Here is a 21,971-nt window from a genome sequence, read left to right as displayed (position 1 = left end):
TCTCCATGTACATCAAATTTAACATGAATGTGCGGCAAGTTACATAAAGTACATCCTGCACTGAAGCTACTGAGCTTGGCTTGCTTATTAATGAAGTAAATTTAAAATGTTAAATTTAAGGCTATATTACAATAAAGTAATGCAAAGATGATTTTGGCTGAAACTGAAGTCCTGCAGTTAAACTTACTCTCAAATGTGGTTTACCCAACTGGAGTAATAGAAACTCTAAGTCATAATAAACCTAATAAAAAAAAATAAATACAACTAATCAGGCTTCTTTGTAGTTCTTTAAGTTTCTGAAAAATACAGTCCATCAGTAAACCCAAAATAGAAGATGTGATTAGAATGAATTGACACTTAACAGGCTTATTTGATTCTGCAGAATAGGATTCTTAAGAATGTAATTTGATGGTAGCTATTCAGTCTAGCTGTACGCTAGGTGGTTTTGCTTTTTGTCCTAATACAAGGGTCTGTATCACAAGCTACTCCTAATGGACTGATGAAGGTTGTAATAATTGGGATATTTCCTTTGAATATGTAAGGACTTGTCTGTAGAGTTTAACATTACTAATAATATGAAAACATCTTAAGCTGTAACACTTAATCTATTTAAAAAGTTAAGTGGTACTGACTACAATAGTAGAGCTTTCTAATCTCTGCAGCCAAAAGTCCATCTTCAGACTTGAGTGAAATTGGGTCCTTTAATTAGCAGCTTTTTACCTTATTTGGGTGTTCCTAAGCCTGGAAATATATATTTTTTTCCATTCACCTGATGTACTAGCAGGTCTTTGACATTAATTACCAAGGAAAGCTTTATTTCACAGCTTTTTGATTTTCTTCTGGATATTTTAAACTAAAAGCTATCTTTTTTCAGATTTTAATGAGTTAAATGTGCCAGTGGGGAGCTGGTAAGTATTCTTAAATGACTTTTAGTAAAAGTCTTTCAAGTGTTAGCCTAGAGCTAGTAACATTTTGGCAGAAATAGGGAATGTACACCTGGCTTGTTCTGCCATGTGCACCACACCAGGTGGTGGTGATGTGGTTATTCAGGGGTAGCCACAATGCTGCCCCTTATTGTAGCTTGCTTATTGTATTTCTTTGGTTATTTATGATGGTAAGGAAGGCATGGCATTTGTCAGTAATGCTGTCTTGATACCAGTCTCCAAAGCTTTCCCTGTTTGAGCAAGTAACTCTATTATAGAAGGACTGAGATGAAGGTAGTTTGAGGCTGAAACTTTTTCCATGAGCTTATGATGGGATGGCTCTGTAGTCAACACTGGTGCTTTCTGCTGTCTTCCTCTTCATTGATCCCCTTCTAAATAGTCTCAAAAGTAAACTAAATCTGTCTCAGACCCATAATCACAGTACTGAGTAAACCAAACTCCTGTATAATATGGAAGTGTCATCTAGCTATATGCTAAAAGGGACTTGCAGACCAAGTCTTTTGGAGTGGGTAATATTAGGATTCCAGTGTTTCTTACGTGACTATTTTGATCAGTGATGCTGCTTGCTTATTCAAAGCCATAGGGTTTTTTGATTTGGTCTTGTTTTACATAAGGGGCTGTATGTTCATTGACTGAGATGGGGTGTGGTGGGGGACTGACCAGGAACTGGACCTTATCAGCTGCTAGGCCTTGGGCTTGCAGTTTGGTTTGTAGGAAATCTTGGACTTAAGTGTAAAAAGTACTGATCAACTGAGTAGGATGGAATCTAAGGACACTTTTAATCATGCTTTGTTGCAGGATTTCATCTATCTTGTATCAACTTCAAGTGTAAAGAAACCATATGTGAATTTGGGCCTGGATATCACATAGGCAGAGTATTCACTTAACAGTATGTTATGAGTGAAAACAAATCTTGGGGTCCTTACTTGAATTTTTAATGGTCTTGCACCATCTAATGTTGCCTTTTTGTCAGAAAACCCATGATGCTATTCCAGTTCTGAAACTTAAGCTATGAGAATTCTGTTTTCTACATCTAGTGTCCTTTTCATAAAATATCAAAGCAGAGAATACAAAATGTTTGTAGTTAAGGTAGGCATGTTAAGAATCTTTAAGTTTCTACTGGAGTTCTGGTAGGGTCATCTCCAGTTCTTGCCATGCAGTCATGCATGCTCAGGCTCACTGCGTATGGTCAGCTTTGAAAAGCTTAAGTGCAAAGGTTAGTAATTATCACTTTACTTAAACATTGATAGCTCTTTGAACATAGCATTCTCACTTTTAAGTGAATTCCTGGAGTCTTGCCTATAATGCAATGTATGAGACTAAGGGAGAAAACACCAAGTTTGTTCTCTTGCTTTTTAGCTGAGGAATTACTTGGACTTGATTACAGTTAGTAACTGTTTATTGCCTCTTTGTAAATTGATGCTGCTCTTCAGACCACATTATAATCACAAAAATATTAGACCTTTTTAGAATGTTTCAGGGCAATCTTTTGTCTGGTTTTAATACCTTATATGCTTTTTTGGAGTACAATAACTAAATTTTTAAAGCTCTGAGGAGAAAATTGTCACAAATTAGAAAAATCTACATCTCCCTGTATCTGTTTCATAAGGCACAGCTAAAGGTAACTGCTGCTATCTTTGAAAATGTTTTATTGTTCCTCAAAATCTGTTTTCCCATCCTCTCTAAAAACATCAACCCCGCCCCCTCCCCCCCCCCCAAAGAAAAAATTATGGATTGTGCTTAGAGGTGAGTGGCCTTACCAGCCAAGGTGGGCCATCTTCTAGAGACTGTGTTGAATGTCCTGCGAACAATCCAGCTTCTGCCAACAGCTGTCTACTGAGGGAATTATAGTTTGTATGCTTCTCCTATCTCTAAGCTTTTCTGGTGTTTAAAAAAAAAAAAACAGCTCAAAAAATCAAGTTGTCTTTCATGAGTATGTTTAAATTCCTGGGGAATAGCAGCAGCAGTCTCCTGGAGGGGGGAGACTTTTTCCCCCCTCTCCCTGGAGAAACTGTCATCACTAATATGAATCACTAAAGATGTATTTCTCTGTGCTAAAATGGATTTTTGAATCTTTGACTAAAGCAGTTGTAGTTTTCCAAGTAGCAAGCTGCTGAGCCATATTATAAATATTTGTGTGCTGCCATATGATAGTGCACTTTCATATTTAGTCCAGATTATTTCTTAAAAACTGATTATGGACTGGAATAATTATTCAGCTAGCTTAGTTTATCATGTTAACATATGTTTGCAAGCAATGAGCTGCCAGATAAGCCATTATGAGCTCCTCAAGGAGAGGACCTGTTATGTCTGCCTCTTTAACACAGCTCTGGATGTTGTCTTCCCAGGATGCAAATTTCCTTGGGCCTAGATGTTTCCCAAATACAGGTAATTTGCCCCTCCCATACTTTAAAAACATTTTTTTATTTGAAACCCCCCCACTCTTTTAAAAGGTTTTTCTATTTTCATGTCCTCCTTTATAAACCTTGTAGAACATATCTGGGCAAATGAATTCAACATATTTAAATTGCAATAGTTGATGTGTATTTTTTTTAAAAAAGGACTTATTGCCAGCAACATGAGGACAAATATGTGGAGCTTTATAGTCTCAACATAAGGCCCAAGAACACCTTGTAAGTTAAAGATTTCAGTTTGTTTTCGTCTTTTATAACATAAGCATCTAAAAGCTATGTCTGAATGATTTTTTTTTTCCTCCCTGTTCATGACTGGCCTATTATGACTGCTTTTACGTAAGGAATGCTTCCCTGTGCCAAATGCAGTGTTACTTGTGAGGAAAAACGAAATGCTGAGATATTTCTGGTAACTGTTTGTGCATAATAGGTAAGGTGCTTCCTTTAAAGGAACTTAGTCTCCAGTTGCCCACGAGGCTGTGGAGTCTCCATCCTTGGAGATGTTTGGACCGTGCATGGCCCTGGGTGACCTGGTCAGGACCAGATGACTTCCAGAGGTCCCTTCTGACCTGGATTACTCTGAGTCAGTGTATGCTATTGTATTGAACGGGTGTGTTTTTTTCTGGGGGAGATGGGGGGAGACTAGTGTCCTTGCTGTCAAATAACGATTGCTGATCGGTAGATCATTTTTAATAACTTAATGAATTTTCCTTTTATATAAAGCACGTAGTCTTGTGGAAACTCAAAGGTTGTTCTATTAAAACTGTGTCTGCCGAACTTCCTAAGGATATGCAGTCCTGCAAAGTAGGAACCGGGCACAAATTTGGTGGTTTCATTTCTTGCTTCTGTCTTCCATGTTTCATTGACTTCGGAGTAGCGGAGTCCATTCGGGCTGAGCTGTGAAACTGCCACCGTGTGGCAGGCGATTGAAGTGCATCGTCCTCCCAGCTTCCTGCTGAAAACTGCCTGCCTCCAGTGACAGGCCGAGTGTCTGCTGGAGCTCCGCTTCGGCGTGGCACGAGAATGGGTGTTGGAGCAGCCTTCCAGGAGGTGAAGCCCTGGTTAGAAGCTGCTAATCTCTTCTGTATCCAGTGCAGACCTCCCTCCTGGTTAACGCTGCAGTATACTGATAGCTAATACTGGGAGTATTAGGAAGAGATGGTCTTGAAGAACTTGTTCAAAAGTACGTGGTGGGCGAGTGGTGTAATGGGCACGGGAAGGTGATGGGGGCTTGCCCGCTGCTGCTCGAGTCCTCAGCCGCAGTGGCTGTGTAGCTCAGCCTGCGTTAGTGGTGGGTTCTGCATGTGCTTTACTGGCCAAATGGTGGCTTGTGGGACTTCCAGAAAAGGGCAATTTTACAGCTCTGCCTGCTGCATCACTTGCAGCTGAACAAACAAGTGACTTCTTCCTTCCTGCGTAAAGGCATAATGCACTATTGCGGAGAAGAATCCTCCTCTGTTTGTAAGACATAGTTTGGTAAGTAGCTTAGGCTCCGTGGAGGTGTCTCTGTATGCCCAAGTATCACAGGGATTTTAGAGGGGTGAGACTGATGCATTTAATATGAAAGCACCTATGAGTTTCTCAAACTTTCAAGGAATGCGAAGAGCCCTTGGGATTATCTAACTGCCATGTCCAATCCCTTTACCTCATTTGAGAGCCAATCATTCAGTAAGCAGAAGCAACCACTCAGGTCATTCCTGCTGATGATTTTGAAATGCTTCTTTGTAAAGCAAACTGTCCAGAGTCAAATAATGAGTTACAGGAGCTACACAAGGAATTAAAAAGATGACACTGGAGCATGGCTCTAAAAAGTGCTGCTGCTGGAACTGTGCAGAGTATCTCATTGCTTACAGGAAAAAAAGTGCTTCTCTGACTACAGAAATGAAGTTTTGGCCTGAGGAATTTGTAGTGTATTACAGATCATATTCCTGGCTGTTAAGTGGCTTTTGCTGGCCAGCCCATGCAGTGCTTCCCAGTTATGGTTTGGCAACAAGGCTAGCTGCACTTCCATTCCCGTGTGCTAGCGCACGGTACTGCTACTTCCATGCATGTATATTGTTTCCTTGCTGCCTGCGCGCTAGCAGCTTAAAGTGTAGGTTGTGGCTGGCCCATGCTGAAGGGCAAAGCAGAAGAAATGCTTTGCCAGGGGCTTGCAGCGGAACAGACACCCCTGCCAGGTTGCTCGGGAAGGAGGTCCAGCTCCTGGTGTGCAGCTGCTGCTAGGGAGCAGATGCAGGCAAAGTTTGCAGTTGTTTTCTTCAAAAGCTTGTGGTTGGGGGGAAAAAAACCCCACACACTGCAATCCAGATGCAGAGAGAGAATGGGGTATAATTGTCAGAAACAAAATAAAAATTATACAGTAGAATTTTTTGCAATTTCAGTCCTGCTACTATGGCTGTAGCTGTTTGCCAAGTTAACGCAGTAACTGCCCAGAAGGGGAGCTAGCCCAACCTCGTTTGCTTTAGCCCCAGCATCTGCTATTCCCAGCTTACCTGACAAGCACTCTCAGGATTCAATAAGGATCTCTCAAAGGAATGTGGAGAGGCTACTGGAGGCTGTCACCTTGAACTTGCCCTTTCAAGTGTTATCTCTAAATATGGCCCCTTAGAGCAATCCAGCTGGCAACCTCTAGGTAAGTTCATCTCTATCACAGATCAAACTACTGTCAAGGGGAGCCAGATCTTCAGCTGGTTTGTGGAGCTGTGCCAACTTCCACTGCTTGGGAGTGTGACTCAGAAAGCAGCTTTTTCACATGGTGAAGACCCGCAGCAGCGAGGATGAGAGGGCACCTCCCAGCCGTGTGTAGACTGTAGCTGTCACTAATATTTACAGTGTGAAAGTAGAGCGAGGAGGAGAAAATCCAATATGGAGACAACATGCCCCATAAATCCCCTGTGGTGCTGGAGCCCTCGATCTGCTGGAGTCTGCTGCTGGTGCTTTCACTCGACGGTGCTGTGATCTAGCTGCTGCCTCTGTCCTTGGCAGCAGTGCCTCAGCGCCGGCTCCCGTCCTGTCCAGCAGAGACAGTCGGACTACTGGTGAGTTGTAACCGCTATTTTTTGCACCTCGTTCTGAAAAGAATGCATAAATACTACTTAACTGGCTGGGAAAAGATGAGATGCCATGGGCTGCTCAGAGAAAGGAATCCCGGCTCTCCTGAGCGCTGGAGCGGTTCTGCTGCTCGTTCCGGGTTTTACCCCGGGTTTTATTCTGGTGGGCGACGGCCGGTGAGGTGTGCCGGTGGTGGGGGTGACGTCCGGTGAGGTGTGGCGGGGGTGACGGCCGGTGAGGTGTGCCGGTGCCGGGGGTGACGGCCGGTGAGGTGTGCCGGGGGTGACGGCCGGTGAGGTGTGCCGGTGGTGGGGGTGACGTCCGGTGAGGTGTGGCGGGGGTGACGGCCGGTGAGGTGTGCCGGTGCCGGGGGTGACGGCCGGTGAGGTGTGCCGGGGGTGACGGCCGGTGAGGTGTGCCGGTGGCGGGGCTGACGGCCGGTGAGGTGTGCCGGTGGCTGGACTGCTCAGCGCAGCGGTAAACGTGACTGCTCGCGTACTCGTCAGGGCGCTTGCTTCCTGGAAGTGCTTTTGCCTTTTAGTGCCTCCGTTTACTCCTCTGTGCAGCTGATGGGGAATCGATGCTTTGGTAGCTGATGGGCTTTGCAGTCATGAGAAAGGAACCATGGAGCGGAAACGCTCCCTTCGTTTAGTAGCTGTTTGTGTATCCTTAGAAAGGAGCTGGCATCTGTCTCTTGTGAAAATCAAAATGTGTCTTGATAGTTTGCTTTCCTACTTTAGCTGCTGTGAAAGCTACTTTTCAGGCCCCCGAAACTAAAATTGTTGCTTCTTGTGAATTCTGTATATTCCATATGTTTAACTTTGAAATAAATCAGTAGAGTCGATACACATGTCCCATAATTGTTACTTCATTGTACAAGAATAACTTTTGCATGTCTTGTCCAAAGTTAACTATTTTCAGATAGCTGCGAAACAGATGACGAGGTGACGGAGGGGCTTTTCAGGTAGCTTGACTTCCCCAGGGAAAAACTTCTCCCGCCTTGGCTGCGGTGCTAGCTGCTGCTCGCCCTGGAAAGGGTCAGGTATTGCCGTCTGCCGCGTGCTCGCTTACCGCCCCGCTGATAGCCCAGCCCTGGCGTGGCAGGGACCGTTGTCCCGGTGCGGAGGGCTGGCGCGGCTCGTGGCGGAGGTCCAGCCCTGCCGGAGGAGGTCCAGGCTGGCGGGTCCCATTGCAGCAGTGAGGCGTGGGGCCGAGTGCTCCTGTGGGTTTGCTGCTCCTGAATCCAGCATCTAGTTCTGAATCTTGCTTTTGAGGGTGTGCTGTTCCTGGTGCGTCTGCCGGAGTGATGTTGCATGTTAAGTGATGTTGTTTTCTTTTTCTTTTTTCCTCTGAATTTTGTTTCTGTACAGGGCACAAGTGATCAATGAAAGATGGGAAAAGAGTCAATAGTCATTGATGGTAAAATGTCGGTGCTCCTTCAAAATGAGTTGTGGAATAAATGACTGACTGTGCCGGTGGCACCCCAGGGCCAGGGGAAGCGGAGTCCTGTGGACCAGCTCCAGCTGCTGCTGCGACCGGCTCTCGCGGCGGGGCCGGCTTCGGGGCGAAGCAGAGCAGAGGGCCGCCTTCCCCGACGTGTGCGCAGGAGCCGCCTGCCCTTGCTGGTGTCCATGTCCGTGTCCCTGCGGGTGGGCACGGCGGGTCCCTCAGCTCCCTCCCTGCGCCCGGGATGCCGGCACAGCCCGCGTGGACGCCGGCCGGCTGGGCAGCGCGCTCGTCTGCTGTTAGCCGTGGTAACCAGGTGAAAAACGTGGAAACGCCTCCAGCTTTCTCATCTACCTGCTCGGGAGTTTAAGTAGGGCTCTAGGGCGAGTTTTTCGCTGGGTTGTTGGAAGGTCTCTGATGAAACGCGGGAACCGTGTAGCTGTGCGGGGCCAGCCCGCACCGGTGCCACGGGAATGGTCCGGCTTCGCCTCCGGGGCACGGGGGTCCCACCGCGAGGCCCCAGCCTGGTGGGGTGTGTGGGTGTGTGTGTGTGTCTTCCCGGTGCCCACACCACGATGCTGCTGGTGCTGCTGGGGGCAGTCGCAGCCACCCCCGAGCCCCTGCCCCGGCTCTGCCGTCCTCTGCTGTGCTTTCTCCCGTGCGTTGGTGAGGGAAGAGCGTGGAGCAGTGCTGTCCGCGGGGGCAGAGGAGCGCCCAGGGAGCGGCGGCAGAAGGTGCGGAGCTGCTGAAACGGGTGACGTGACTTTAGATCTGGGCCTGGCTCGCAAAAGGCTGCACAGAAAAATGGGCCTCGCTTTTCCAGGCTGTGCTCTCTCCCCGGTGGTGCAGCTGTCCCGGCTACGCGAAGTGCCGGCTGCTGCCGCAGCGACAGAAGGGCGCGCGGGGGACAGGGCCGAGGCCACCCCTGCTCCCGCAGACCCGCTAGCGGGAGGGCAGCAGCTCAACTGCGAGCTGCGCTTTTACCATTGGGCTCCTTTACGAAGCATTAACGTAGTTTGGCTCACACTGCACACCTTTGGCTCAGGCTGCCAGTTTTTTGAAGTTGAGGCTTTCAGACAGGGTTTCCATGGGCGTAAAGAGCAGATTCCCCCTTGCACGCCTGGCGCAGCGTGCGCGTCGGCGATGCTCCTCGCTGCCCCTCGCTCTGTGGAACCGCAGCAGCCGGGATGTTCCCTGAGCCGTGCTGCCATCTAGGGTGCCAGGATGCAAAGCCCTCTGCATCCTCGGCAAGCGCAGAACCGTCCGCGTGCCCGGAATGGCTTCCGCAGGGTCGTCAGTGGTGGTTCCCCGCCCTCAGTTCAGCGCGGGCGCGTGTCCTGCCGGGCACGTCGTGCGGTCGCAGTCAGGCTGCGGGTGCACAGCAGCACTCGGAGTAACCGTACATCCAGTATGTTACTACAATATATTATTCCAAGGAAAAAGCTGCATATAAAATAGCAGAGGAATGTTGTTTTACGACTGGCACGTTTGCGTGGTGCTTGGAGACCTGGGCTCCATTTCTGGCTCTGTTGCCTCCCCATGAGATCTTAATCGTGGCTTATGGTTTGGCTGTGCAAAATGGGGTGCTTGTGCACCTTACTTACAAAGTTCATTGCTTTTGTTACCAGTCCTCCTCTGTAGATCCAAGAGGTTTTTACATGTGCTCACAGAAAGCATGAGCCAAAGGCCTGTCTGTGCCTGGGCTTCGGGGCGTCGTTAGGGAGCAGGTGTTGGGCTTGGGCTGAAATCCCTGACTCAAAATCTGCACTAATGGCTCTGACCCTGTGTCAAGGACATCAAAGAAAATGGAAAATGGTTTTTAGTTCCAGCTCAGGTGTAACAAATTCCATTTTATGGAGCATTTTCATAGATTACATGTTTGTAAAGGCTGGTAAATGGTCGTCTCTCTTTTCTGCATTAAACTTAAGCCTGTCTGAGTTTGCATGAATTTGCCCTAAGCTTACCTTGGTATGAGTTAAAGACCCAGGCAAATCCAGCTAGTATTTTACTCAAATTCCTGGTTAAATACATCTAGATGCAGTCTCAAATTCACTCCTAGCTGGCTGTCGCGGAGGTGAGTGAACAGGGTGCCGGGGCTGTTCTGCAGCCCGTTGGTGTAGGCGACCAAAGCATTTAATATTCCAGACTCCCTGCCTGTTGCACTTCTTCTGTGGTTATACGACTGTGACCTTCCTGACTGAAGTAATGGCCTCTGCAAACACATATGTACTTTGAAACAGGAAATATGACAGCCATAAAGTGAGCAGATTTTTAACTGCCTTTTATTTTTAACCATTTATAGCAGTCACACCAAGGAAGCGTAGTTGGCTGCGGATTTGCACCCTGCTCCTGCAAATCTCTCCCCTCTCGTGTCCTCCCAGCAGCGCCTCCCCGCCTCCCCCCTTGCTCAGGAACACCTCCAGTTTTCTGCCATTTTTCCCCTTTCCTCACATCCTCGGAAACTGCCTCGGCACCCTTCCCTGCCCCCGGTGTCCTCCAGCACCCTGCTGCGATGGTTCAGAGGTGGTCGCCATCAGCCAGGTCACGCAGCCCAACACGGGCCATGTTGTTCAGGTTAAAAATACTATTTTGGACCAATTTCATCTCTCTTCCCCGGAGCTGATCTCGTGTGTGTGACACCGATGGCTCCAAGGTGGCTGTAGGCAGGAGGGGACGGTGCGGAGGACGAGGGCTGCTTGGCGCCCGCTCTTGAGGTCCCGAGCTGCTGCTGCTGCCTCCCACAGGGCTCCTCGTGTCCGGATGGCCGGACTCACAGGTGCTTTTCAAGCATGCTTTCTGGGGGGAAAAAGGAAGGAGGAAAAAAAAGAATCACCACTTTATTGGCCAGAAGGACTGGGGGCTGATTCTCCCGAAGGCGCAGTTAGTGTTCTCGGGAGGGTCCTCTTCCAAAGCTGCCGATGCCCCACGCTGCCTGCGGCTGCCCCGCATCCCCCTTGCCGCAGCGGAGCAATGCTGGTGTCCTCCTGCCTTTCTGTCCCTTCTGCCGTGTGGAGCAGGGCGTTTGTTGGGCACCTACAGAAATGTGTGCCCTAAACGGATCCGGGCAGTGCTCAAAGACCAGGTCTGGGCTCAGCTCTGCTGTTTGGACAGCTCAGACGTGGCTCGTAACTCCTTGGAGCAGGAGCTGTGACCGCGTGCATGCACGCGTGCCAGATGTCCTCGCCTGACCTCGGTGGGTCCTCCCGAGCGCGGCATGGTGGTGTCCCCGGCGAGCTGGGGTGGCAGCTCGGACCCGCCCGTGGCAGCGGCTGCTGTCGGCGGAGGGCAGGCGCGGGCGGACCGGGGCGCGGGAGCGCGGTGCTGGCTGGCCGAGGTCAGCCGAGGTGGAACATACTTGGATCCCTCTGCTCGGCGTCTTGTCCGATTTGCTCCCCCAGCTGTAGGTGTTTCATCGGTGAGTTGTATCGTTTTAACGTGAAGGACCAGGGAGAGCGGCTTTTTAATTCAACATGATGCTTGGAGCAAATCTGCACAGCGGGCTCGGGCTCATTTGAAAATAGCTTTTGCTTCAGTAGCCCCATATTGGCTCGTATATGGAGTATTTCATTTGGGTCAAAAGATGTTTCCGTCTGTAATGCTCTCATCCATCATTTCTTTAAACTACAAAAACCCCATTAACCTAAAGTTCAGCCTATCTTAAGGCAATGAAAGTGTATATAAAAGTTAATGATGAAACTCAGGGCTCTGTTTTTCTTCACTCTGGGTTTTCTATCCCTGTTCTGCAGGGAGAAAGCAGAAGGAAGGTGATGGTTTTGTAGATGTGTAGGAGAGATGTTTCTCTAGACTTTCGTGTTTTGAATGCAGACAATTTCAACACTATTATATTCTGTAGTGTATATATAATGTCTACAGTGTACATACAAAGTCCACCAAAGTGTCAAGAAGAGGTGTGTATGCTCATTTCAAGGAAATCCATTTTTGTTTGGACTTCAGGCCTGTTGCCTATCGATTCTGCTGAGTTTTGACTTCTGAGAACGCAGACTGGCGTATTTTTAATGTTTTCTGGCTGTAGAGAAAACCACTGATTGGATCTAAAGCCACGTTACATTTTCAATAGTTTTGCATGTTCTCATGGGAAGCTTTATACAGTTATGCAAGCCATGCAGGTAACTCTTCCCTCCCCCATACATTTTCTAAAAATCAATTCTGTATACAAGAAGATGCTGCAACCTTTTACTGTTTTTTGTATGAAGTGTTGGGTTGATCAAATCTTGATCAGTGTAAGTTCAGTAGTGGAGGTATGATTGAAGAACTGCAGAGCAACGTTGGCGTGACTGGTTTTTGCTTCTGATGCTGCATTCAACTTAATGGGTCAGATTGGGAGAGCTACGCGGTTTTACACGGAGAGTTTGGGTCTTACTCTTTGCTTACGATCAGTAAACATTAGTGAATACAAGTGTTTACTGATCTGACTAGTTACGCCATTTCCCTTCATATTTTTGGAATGAAATGAAGTTGAAAGAAAATGTCCTTTCCTCTGAAAAGAGAGCAGAAGAGTCTAGGCACCAGAAAGCCCTCCTGTTGGTAAGTCTCCTGATTTTTCTTTTGACAGTCCCATGTTTCTCCCTTGCCTTCTGCACACAGCAGAATTCATGCTTTGGTGCAAACTTCAAGGCTGCTTCCATTTTCAAGGCTTCTTGTTGGAGGTCTTCCTCCTCTCTGAAACACTTCTTCAGAGTCCTGCAGTGCTCAAGGTAGGTGAGTCAGTTGCTACAAGAATGTCTAGCTGGCAGTTTTCAATGTATTTTTTTTCAGATTCATCTCAAATGAAATTTAAAGCAGTATTGATTTTAGTGTACTTTGAGCCTGACCTTTTTGTCCATATTTGCTAATGTGGATGTAGCTTTCAGAGGTGATTAAGTATTACAGGTGGACTGAAATCCATCAGTTATTCTGAGTGTCAGTAAATGCTTTCTACTTTTAGGTACTTTAGGGAATTTGCAGGCTGTGAGGCTAGTAATTCTAGTATGAATAGATTCTTCGGTATCAATAATATGTATTATACACTATTTTCATTTATACAGTTTATAGAGCTTTTGGGGCCATAAAGAGCTTTAAAGTCCATTGGCTAAACAAAATTTGTGCCCTACAGAGGGGGAAATCTTTAGCAATCTTCCTTGACACACAGGCACTGAGCTTTAAACAAGGGGAGCCAGGGCTGGACCAGCAGCAGAGCTACCCTGCGGCCACGCTTCACGCTGGCCTCGCGCCGGTGGACGGGGAGCTGCGGCAGGGCTGTGCCGGGGAGGCAGTGCTAGTGCCGTGGATGAGCCAGCTCCCAAAGTGGTCCTCAAGCATGTGCCGCCGCTGCTGCAGGCCAGAAGATCCCGAACTGCATGTTTCTGATGTTAACAAGCTGCTTTCTCTGATCTGGCAACGGTGCATGTCAATACAGGGAGGCTCCCAGACTTAGTCTTTCACTCCAGAGTTTACTTTGGCACTCTTTTTCCAGAAATACAGAATATTATTCCCTCCTTGTGCATCTTTCCAGGATCCAGTAGACTGCAAATATGGAAGCCTGTCGATGGCCTCTTGCAGCGCGTGTCCCGGCAGGGCTGCTTGTGCTTGGAGGTGCAGCCCCAAGTCACTGCAGGTATAGAAACTGCTCGCCAGTCAGGCCGTGTCCTAAACTCGTTCTGGACTCCAGCCAGCCCAGCTTATGATATAGAAAAGCCCTTAGTACCTTCCAAAATTAAATATATTTTGGTGTAGTACCCTCTTTGTTTCCTAAAAGCTACCAAACTCGTTTTTGGGTAAATTTCCCTGTCTCCTGACCAGCTTTCAGCAAATTTCAGATCTGCTCCTAATTAGTGCCATGTAAATGTAGTAAATGTATCTTAGGAGTGGGACTGATGAAACACAATTTCTGTCATTGTAGAAATCCTGGTATATTGATGTTTTGAATGCAAGCATGCAAATTTAGACAACTTAGTTTTGTTCCACGGATTTGCGTTGCAGGAAAAAGTTGAAAAATCTGGGTCTGAGAAGCGGTGGGTAACTCGCGGGTGTCACGGCATGGGTCCTTTGTGCTCCCGTCGTGTCCCAGGAGCTCTGCGCTCCGGCCGGAGCGTGGTGCCGGGCTGCCTGCGCTCCCTCTGCGCCCAGGAGTCCTGGCCCTGGCACAGCTGCGGCCCCGCCGGCTCCAGCCCAGGTCTCTGCTCCCAGGAGCTGCTTGTGAACGGGGTTATAGAAAGAAACTGCTGGGAAACTTGGCAGTGTGTAACAGAGCAGATGTGTTTTTATTTCCAGCTTGCAAACACAAAGCAGAATTACTTTAAAGTACTAAACAGGTTACTACAACTTCTAAGCTAGGGAGACTGCATAGGAACATTGCTGCCTACATATAGGGTAATATTTTAGTGTGAATTTTGGTGTTAATTTTGCTTGCAATGGCCAAGGAAATATAAAGATATCTTGTTTAAAAGTTGCCCTTTGCTAATTGCAGCTGGCTCGCTGCTGCCAACCTCAGTTCCTGGTGATGGTGAAAAACGCCCCAAACTGTGTGGATGGCTGGTGAGGTGTTTCACAGGGCAAGCAGTGTCCCTTGGGTGACCCAGCCCTGTGTTTGGGCTGGTCACACTGGTACTGTTCCAGCTGCACCAGTTTAGCTTCCCCAAGACACAGTGCCCGCAGGAGCGGAGCGTGGCTGCACCGGGAGATGCAGCTCCCCTGTCGTTGTCCATGGGTTGTGGTGGGCAGCAGCGTTACTGAGGCCATTGCAAGTTTTTCAAGGGTGAAATGTGCTGAATATGTTCATACATTGCTTATTTTGCATGCTTTTTGCATTTTCTGTGTTTTCAATTCATTCATGTTGGCTTCATTAACCTAGCTAATGAATTATGTGAAGAATACAGTTTTTGTATGGCTGAAGCAAAACAAGACTACTTTTTTTATAAGAAATTAAAAGCAAAAGTTAAAGTGCATTACATATTTAATAGAGTCTGCTTAAAGTTGTGACGTGGCTCTTGTCACTACGAGATCTGGGCATCTGTCATAATCGTCTCAATTTCCTTCAGCTGGGAAAGCGAGGAGGGGTCTGAGACAGGGCGTGCAGGACCGCTCAGGGTAGCGCAGGCAACGCGTGGCGGAGCCGAGAGCTCAACCCCCACCTCCTGATTTTGAGATATTTGCCCAAATGCTGAGATAGCCTTTCCCGCACAGCTTCCTCTTTCTGTGCACTGCAGAGAAGAAATAACTCCTACCTGCCCATTTCTGTCCTTAAGAGCGAAGCAGGCTGGTCCGTTCCCAAGTGCTCCCCGTCAACCCCATACGGTGCTCCCCGGGTTTGTCCGCCTCGGCTGCTTGTGCCTGGGAGGAGGTATGATCCTCCTGCTCAGAGCACCTAGAAAAAGTTCATTAAAATTCACTTGAAATGTGCCTACCGACACAAAGCATGTTGGTTGCACAAATGAAGTCTCTGCGTTGCTCCCTTTAATAGTCCAAGACGGAGCAGCAGTTCTGTATTGCGTGTTTTCCCCCGTAACAGCAGGAGACCTCCGGAGCGGGGCTGGTGCCGGTGCCGGGCAGGGGTGGCTCCCGGCCGTGTCCTGGGCTGCCAGCGCGGGAGCAGCTCTGGCCTTCAGGAAGGCTCGCTGTCCTCCTGACCGCAGCTCCGAGGAGCCGGCAAAAACCAGGATCGCTCTTGTACGGTGGCACTGAAGGTGGCGTGTAAAGGACGTGGTAACAGCTGAGGATGCAAGGGCAGATCAGTAACTGGAAGATCCTACTTGCTCAGCTTCGTTAATGCTTGAGAATTTTTGTTTCTTTTTATTTGTCTGAGTTTTGAGGCACTAAATGTCACTTTTTAGGCATTTCTGCCTAAACAGAAGGGTTAGAAACCTTTACTGTAATAGTCTTGCAATGGAAATGTTCATATCGTAACATGACTCCAGGGAGTGACGGCTCAGAAGTAAAAAGTTCCCTGTGCTTAATGACATATAGCAACTCTGCCCTCGCCCCCTGGCCTACCCAACGTTTTTGCCCACCCTAAGGCACCTGAGGGATGCTGCTGTAGGGAGTATTCCTGTCTTTCCACGCGGAAAGCAGCCTTTCTCGTTCTGCTGGCTCCCTCTGGTGCTTTAGGAGGGGCGATAACGTTAGACCAGAAGGGAGCTTCACTGGAGCTGTCCCCGAGAAATCCTTGGGATAACTGAAAAAGGAATTGGCAGGACACGTTTTGTGGCATCGCTGCTGCTTTGGATGCTGCGTGAGGTGAGTCTCTGTGCTGCCGCCATCAAGCAGCGACGTGAAACCTGTAGGATACAGCCCAGACATGGAGTGAGCGAAAACTTGCCTGGCTCCAGGCCTGCCACCAGCCTTCCCTTGGCTTTTGTTTCCTGCTTTGTGAGTAGATTTGGCAGCAGCTGGAGATGAAGCTACAGCCACAGAAAGTAAAACTTCATGTTGCTGAAGACGTGCTCTGGAAAGCTCCAAGCCTGCTGTACTGAATGCAATTAGGTGGCTTCAGGGTTATTCCTTCCTAAACGGTCCAGAGAGTCGTAATTCTTCTGGACCGCAAGAGAAAGTTCTCTGCTGTCCAAATACTTTCTGCAGCGTTTTCTTGTTTTCCTCAACCATGTGAATCCTGCCTTGTGTTAGGAGCGAGACGCCTAGCTAGATGTTTTCTGCAAGCCTCTGAACGTGGGCAAATGCTGCTGATGCTGGAGAGCGGAGGGGATGGGAAACTGGGTGGGCTGGTTCGGCGATGCTTTCCCCGAGCGCGCCGGCGGACAGGAGAGGGCACTGGTACTCCAGCGATCGCCGGGCCGCACGCAGGGCTGGCCCCGCGGGTCCCCGTGCTGCCGCGCACCGCTGGCTTTGCGCCGGGTGCTCAGCCCTGCAGGCGGGACCGGCGGGGAACCGGCACCCGGGGGCGTTTCGGGATCCTCCCCGCAGGTACGTATGCTCCTTGGGCTGGTGCAGAGGTGCCCTCGGCTCTGCTACTGCTCCGACACCCTGCGAGCTGCCGGGGTGTCCAGGCCGCTCAAGTGGGTGCATCCTCCTTCTGTAAAGCTCCTGGCACTGCGGAGGTCCGAGATGCTGCTTTCTTGGCTCGCCAGGCAGCTGAGCCACAGACCTCAAACTGAAAGGAAGGGCTGCATCGCTGGAGTTACTGCGTCTCAGCACACCCCCCTCATCGTGTGCTTTAAACATAAGGCAATAGCCTATAATAAGAGGGTGAACAGACTGTATTTATTGTCTTTATCTCTCTGAAGATAAGGACATCAAAGGGTTGGGGATAAATTGCTGCGTACACCCTTAACATTGGTTGAGGATCTGCCCTTGATGTAGGCAGTTCATCTCTTGATATCTCTTGGCACAGCTTCTATGGGTTTTTTTGAAAAACTCTGATTTATGGCATCTTTATTGTACCTACATGAGATGTACACAAACTAAAGTCACGTTATTGTTGTTAATTGTATATCATCCTTCACCATGATAGCAAGTATATGCTGCTTCTCTTTCTGCCCCCCACTTTTTGGCCACGAGAAGTTAAGAAAGGGTGACTTTGCTGCCTGCTGGAGAGCTGGGCGCGCGGGGGCAGCAGTCTGGGAGCGGGGAGCGCTCGGTGGGGTTCGTCACTCCAGGCGCGGGCCCGCGATCGGCTGCGCCACGGGGCTGCTGGTAAAATTCCTGCACAAAACTCTTCTTTTAAAAAATTTCCATCCTTTGTGTCTGATTCTTATTTTCACCTCTTGTTCCTTTTGCTTTGTGTGTGTAAAACAGAGCCAAGTCCTGTTTGTTTTGAACTCTAGAACTTCAACAAAAGCGAAGCTTTAGGGAAGGCGGTGTATTTACGAGCAGGGACAGTCTCCCATCCAGCCCCAAAACCGCCCGTGAGGTCTAGCACTGAGCTAAAACTCAGCTATTCCTTCAGCTTTTCCTAGATGAAGGAGAGGTGGTGTTGAATCCGAACCAACCCTTCTGGCTTCCTGGCCCTGTCAGAGGAAGGAGGGGAGAAGGAAATGTGACAAAAACATTAGCAGTGGTGGTGGGGTCACTTTTTTTTTCAAGTCCTTTCCAAGCTTGCTCCTCCACAGTGTGAAGGTCTGTGGAAGGCAAGCTCTGCATGGGCCTCACGGGGACTGCAGGAAATGCATTTAAAAACAAAGAAATACTAATGGGGAGTGACTTATTTGCATTATTCACCTGGTTCCATTATTTATTGCATAGCTGTGCTTTGGTATAGTTTAAAAGCTCCCAAAGAAACGCTCGTGCCTCGGATGACAGCAGCGCAGAGCTGCCTTCCAGTCTTTGAAATAAGTTCTCTTTACGCAACGTACTGTTGTTTCGTTTAAAGACGAATATGTCAGGCTGGATTTTGGCATTGGCCTGGGAGAGGCGGTTCAGGTTGACGCTGCCTGCTCTCTCCGCAGCTGAATTCCTCGTCGAAGCGGAGGTGGTCCCCCCAGGGGAGCCCGCGGCGGGTGGTGAGTGCCCGCGGCAACTCTGCTCCGGCTTTAATGCTGATGGAGGAGGGAGGACTCGGTTAATCCCGGAGCCAGGGTGAGCCGTGGCGGGGATTTTTCCCATGTTGGTGCCTGGGGATAGCCCATGCCAGCGCTCTGGGTGCAGGTTCCTGCGCCGTGGAGCTGGGAAGGCAGATTGCGCGTGGCTCTGCGTGACCCCAGAGCCATGTGAATGCCACTGTCCTCTGCTGCCTCTGCAGGGCCTGCGGCCACCCTTCCCCGGGCCCCCAGCGACCTCTCCAGCATCAGCGCGGTCCTGGGCACCTCTAAACCAGGAGGAATCGCCCCATGTGCACCGGGTTCCCGGCGGTGCTCTTCTGGGGCTGTGACGCTGCCGGTGTCCCGGCAAGGCGGTTGGGGCCACCCCTCGTGGTGGTGCTCCTGGCCTGCTGCCACCACCGCTGCCCGGGGACGCTGAGACCTGCTGCATGTGCAAAGGGCAGAAACAAAATCAGGTTCACCTCCCACACCCCTGCCAAGGGTGTTTTTGGTTAGACCCTCATTGCTGAAAACGTGCTACTGGCTTAGTGAGGAGCTGTGACTTTCCGCCCTGCTCTGCTGTGGGGTGCAGGGTGTGCTGCTAAGCCAGCCCCCAAATGGCCTGAAATCGGGGGTGCTCTGAAACAGCTGAACCCTTAAAAAGCCTGGAAAAAAAATACGGAACTAAAATGTTCCTCTTTGAGGATACACAAATATTCAAATTCTAAACTAAAAGGCCTCTCGTCTCATCCTACGAGCCATTCGAGAGCATCGCCCATTCAGTCGCAGGAGTATTTTAGTACTTTAAAAAAACTGCCACAAAACATCTGCAGTCTGCAAAGGGCTGTTCTGAAAAGCGTCTTGTAGGCGCTCCGTGGTGCATCCCCGAGGGATTTATTACTGCCAGCTGGTTGACTCGCGGCCCGTGCCCCTTCCTTCGTGTAGAGGGCACTCTGCAGTCTGGAAAAGCCCCGTGCAGAGGACTGTGCAGAGCACAGGTTTCGGCAGCCTCAGCAGAGAGCCTGGATATTTAGTTTTCATTTTGCCAAATTCTGGTTACATGAATGGGCGGGGGGGGGGGGGGTAGGATATTAATGCAATGTTCAAGGGTTTGAGCTCCATGAACTTAAAGGAAAATTCTGTTTTCTGCTGGGGCAGGTGCTGGTACTTCAGCATTCATTTGGCAGATACGTGCTGCAGGTGCTGGAGAGCTGCGGCATGGACAGACCTCCCAGGCGGCTCCTGAAAGAACCAGGTCCATCGCTCGTGTACCTGCTCCTTGCTGTTGCAGGTGCTGCTGCTTCTGAGCCTTTCTGCTGCTGTTGCTGGCCTGTCCAGGCGCTTGCACTGCTCCTGTTCCCCAGGTCACTGCGTGCCATACGTCCAAGCCTTTAAGGACTTGCACTTAAATAGAGGGAGGTGGAAAACAGGCGGAGGAGGGTGTTGCTGTTTAGGTACTGATGTGCTGCTGAAACTAGAGCTCTCCCAGGACAGTACTTTCTTACTTTTCAAAGCAAATTTGTTGCTTTCTTCAGGTTTATTTTTCTGGCTATTCTAAGGCAGCAAGAGGAATGAGCAGCGGTGCCAAATACAAAATAGGGGTCTGACAAAGGCAGCATAGGGGAGGATGAGAGAGAGGCATATTGAGGACATGCTAAAATGACCAGGGGAAAATACGGAGAGCTGGAAGTGCAGAGGGTGAAGCAGGAGCTGATAACAGCAATGCACTTTCTAAAAATGCGTTGAAATGTCGGTATTGCCGCTAGAGGGGAGCAGCACCAGCGCTGCCTTTGATGGTCTGTGTTCGTGGCGTCTGGCTTCAGGCAATGAGCGGATCAGGCCTCGACCTCCGGCTGCGCAGGCCTCCGGGGATGGCAGGGTGCCTGGTGCCACGTGCGCCTCGCCGTGACGCTGGGGAATTTCCTGGCCTAAATAGGAGGGAGGGTGAATGTGTCGTGCAGCTTTCTGGTGCGCTCCTCCCTGCAGCACGTGCTGGCGAAGGAAGGTCTCTGCCTACCCGTGCGGTCCCTGCCCCCCGAGCGTGCCGCGCGGCTGGCGCCTGGTTAGGCCTTGAAACGAGCAGTTTGCAGTCCGGTGCAACTCTGTCAGCGGAGACTCCTTTAACTGAGGGCTTCAGCGCTGGAAATGACGTCTGGGGATATTTAGCTGAGACGTTTCAGGCTGTGCATTTTTCAGTGCCTGCTGTGAACAAGCGCTCTCGGAGCATTAGTTGCTTGTTAGCTTTGATGGGACCCTTTGGAGCAGCGGCTGGGCCGTCGGGGCGCCTGCTCCTCGCGTGGCGCTCCGGCTCCCACGCCTCGTCTCGGACCTTCCTGGGAACGCTGTCTCACGCGGCCTCGGGGACGTCCCCCAGCGCCTCCGTCTGCATGCAGATCCCCTCCTTCCTGCTGCTCTCACACAGTCCCTGAAAGATACTTTGGGCACTGGAAGAGCATCTTTGGGTGAAGTGACGTTTTTCTGGTTGGTGCTGGTCAGCTGCTGGGCCAGCTCAGCGCACAAGGCTGGAGGCTTTTTTTGGTTGGTATGACGTATTTCAGGCTGTCTTTGAGGTTGGTATGATGTGTTTGAGGCTATTTTACAAGAAACAGCAGATATCATTTAGATGTTTCCAGTGGGCAGGTCCTTGCTGGGTGCTGATTATCACAGCATCAGCGGGTGTGACCAGTTCAGTGACCCCTTTCACCAGTTTGCGATTCTGCCCCTGCACAGCTACATGCATTGCTCGTTGGTGACAGCGTGAACGTGATTCACCCACTCCTCCTCCAACTTCTAGCATTTTTTTTTTCTTCTTTTTTTTTCTTTTTTTTCTTGCTCAGTTACTCGGTTCTGACGCAGGATTGCAGGATAGTCTGTGTGCCTGGATGCATTTCCCGGAGTTCTCTCTCCCTATCCCTTCTGTGCATCTAGAGGGCAGCGCCACGTGTCCGGCTGCTCCGTGCACATCTGCGCTGGGTTAGCCTGGAAACGGCGCGTGCCGTGTTTGTTCTGCAGCCGCCCCGTGGTCCTCCGTCCCCCTGCTCAGGGCTAAGATCCGCTCTGGGACGCAGCTGTGTAGAGCTGCTACCCCGGCCCTCACCTTGCTGTCTTCAAGGTCTGTTACTGCTGAAACAAGAAAGATGACTGAGTGTTGTGTGAATTAGAAGACTTAAAGGAAAAAGTCCAAATTACGTAATAGTTTAATCTTTTTAATTTGACCTACTTTTCCTACTTCCTTTCTGCATTGATCTAGGATGTGATGAGGGGAAACCTGCAAACACAGATGCGTGCAGCCAGCCTGGTAGCTCTCTTCCAGTGCTGGCTCTTCCTGCCCCGGCCTGTTAATCCGTGTCGGAAAGCATTGCTTTCAGGATGGGTTTGTACTGCTCAAATCCTCAACTGCATCGCCTAGTGCTCCTAAAATTGATAGACGCTCTGAAAATCACAGTTCCCGGTGGTTAACGTGAATCCAGCGTGCTTTCCGCAGAGGCGCTCCACGCTCGCTAGGGCAGTTCTTCCATGCATCATCTCCGGTCCCTCGCTGCGCTCCGTCCCCGAGGGCGGCTTGCAGGCGGCGGAGGCAGGCGGGAGGCGAGACGGGGCGCGCCGCGGGGCTGTCCGTGCGGACGTGAGCCGCCTGGCAGCAGTGCCGT

General features: G+C 49.8%; 1 long non-coding RNA gene across 14 annotated transcripts in view; it reads left to right on the top strand.

Moving 5' to 3' along the window:
* Positions 1-12,283: 12,283 nt before the first annotated feature.
* Positions 12,284-21,971, top strand: part of LOC112981110 (uncharacterized) — a 210,614-nt gene continuing 200,926 nt past the window's right edge. For all 14 annotated transcript variants that reach the window (XR_010391639.1, XR_010391638.1, XR_010391635.1 and 11 more), the window contains exon 1: positions 12,284-12,397. This is a non-coding gene — a long non-coding RNA (uncharacterized LOC112981110). The remainder of the gene's footprint in view (positions 12,398-21,971) is intronic.

This window comes from Dromaius novaehollandiae, chromosome 14 (assembly GCF_036370855.1).
Source record: "Dromaius novaehollandiae isolate bDroNov1 chromosome 14, bDroNov1.hap1, whole genome shotgun sequence".
Classification (NCBI taxonomy): Eukaryota; Metazoa; Chordata; class Aves; order Casuariiformes; family Dromaiidae; genus Dromaius; species Dromaius novaehollandiae.
Note: the sequence above shows the minus strand (reverse complement) of the source record. Positions and strands in the feature narration are given on the sequence as shown.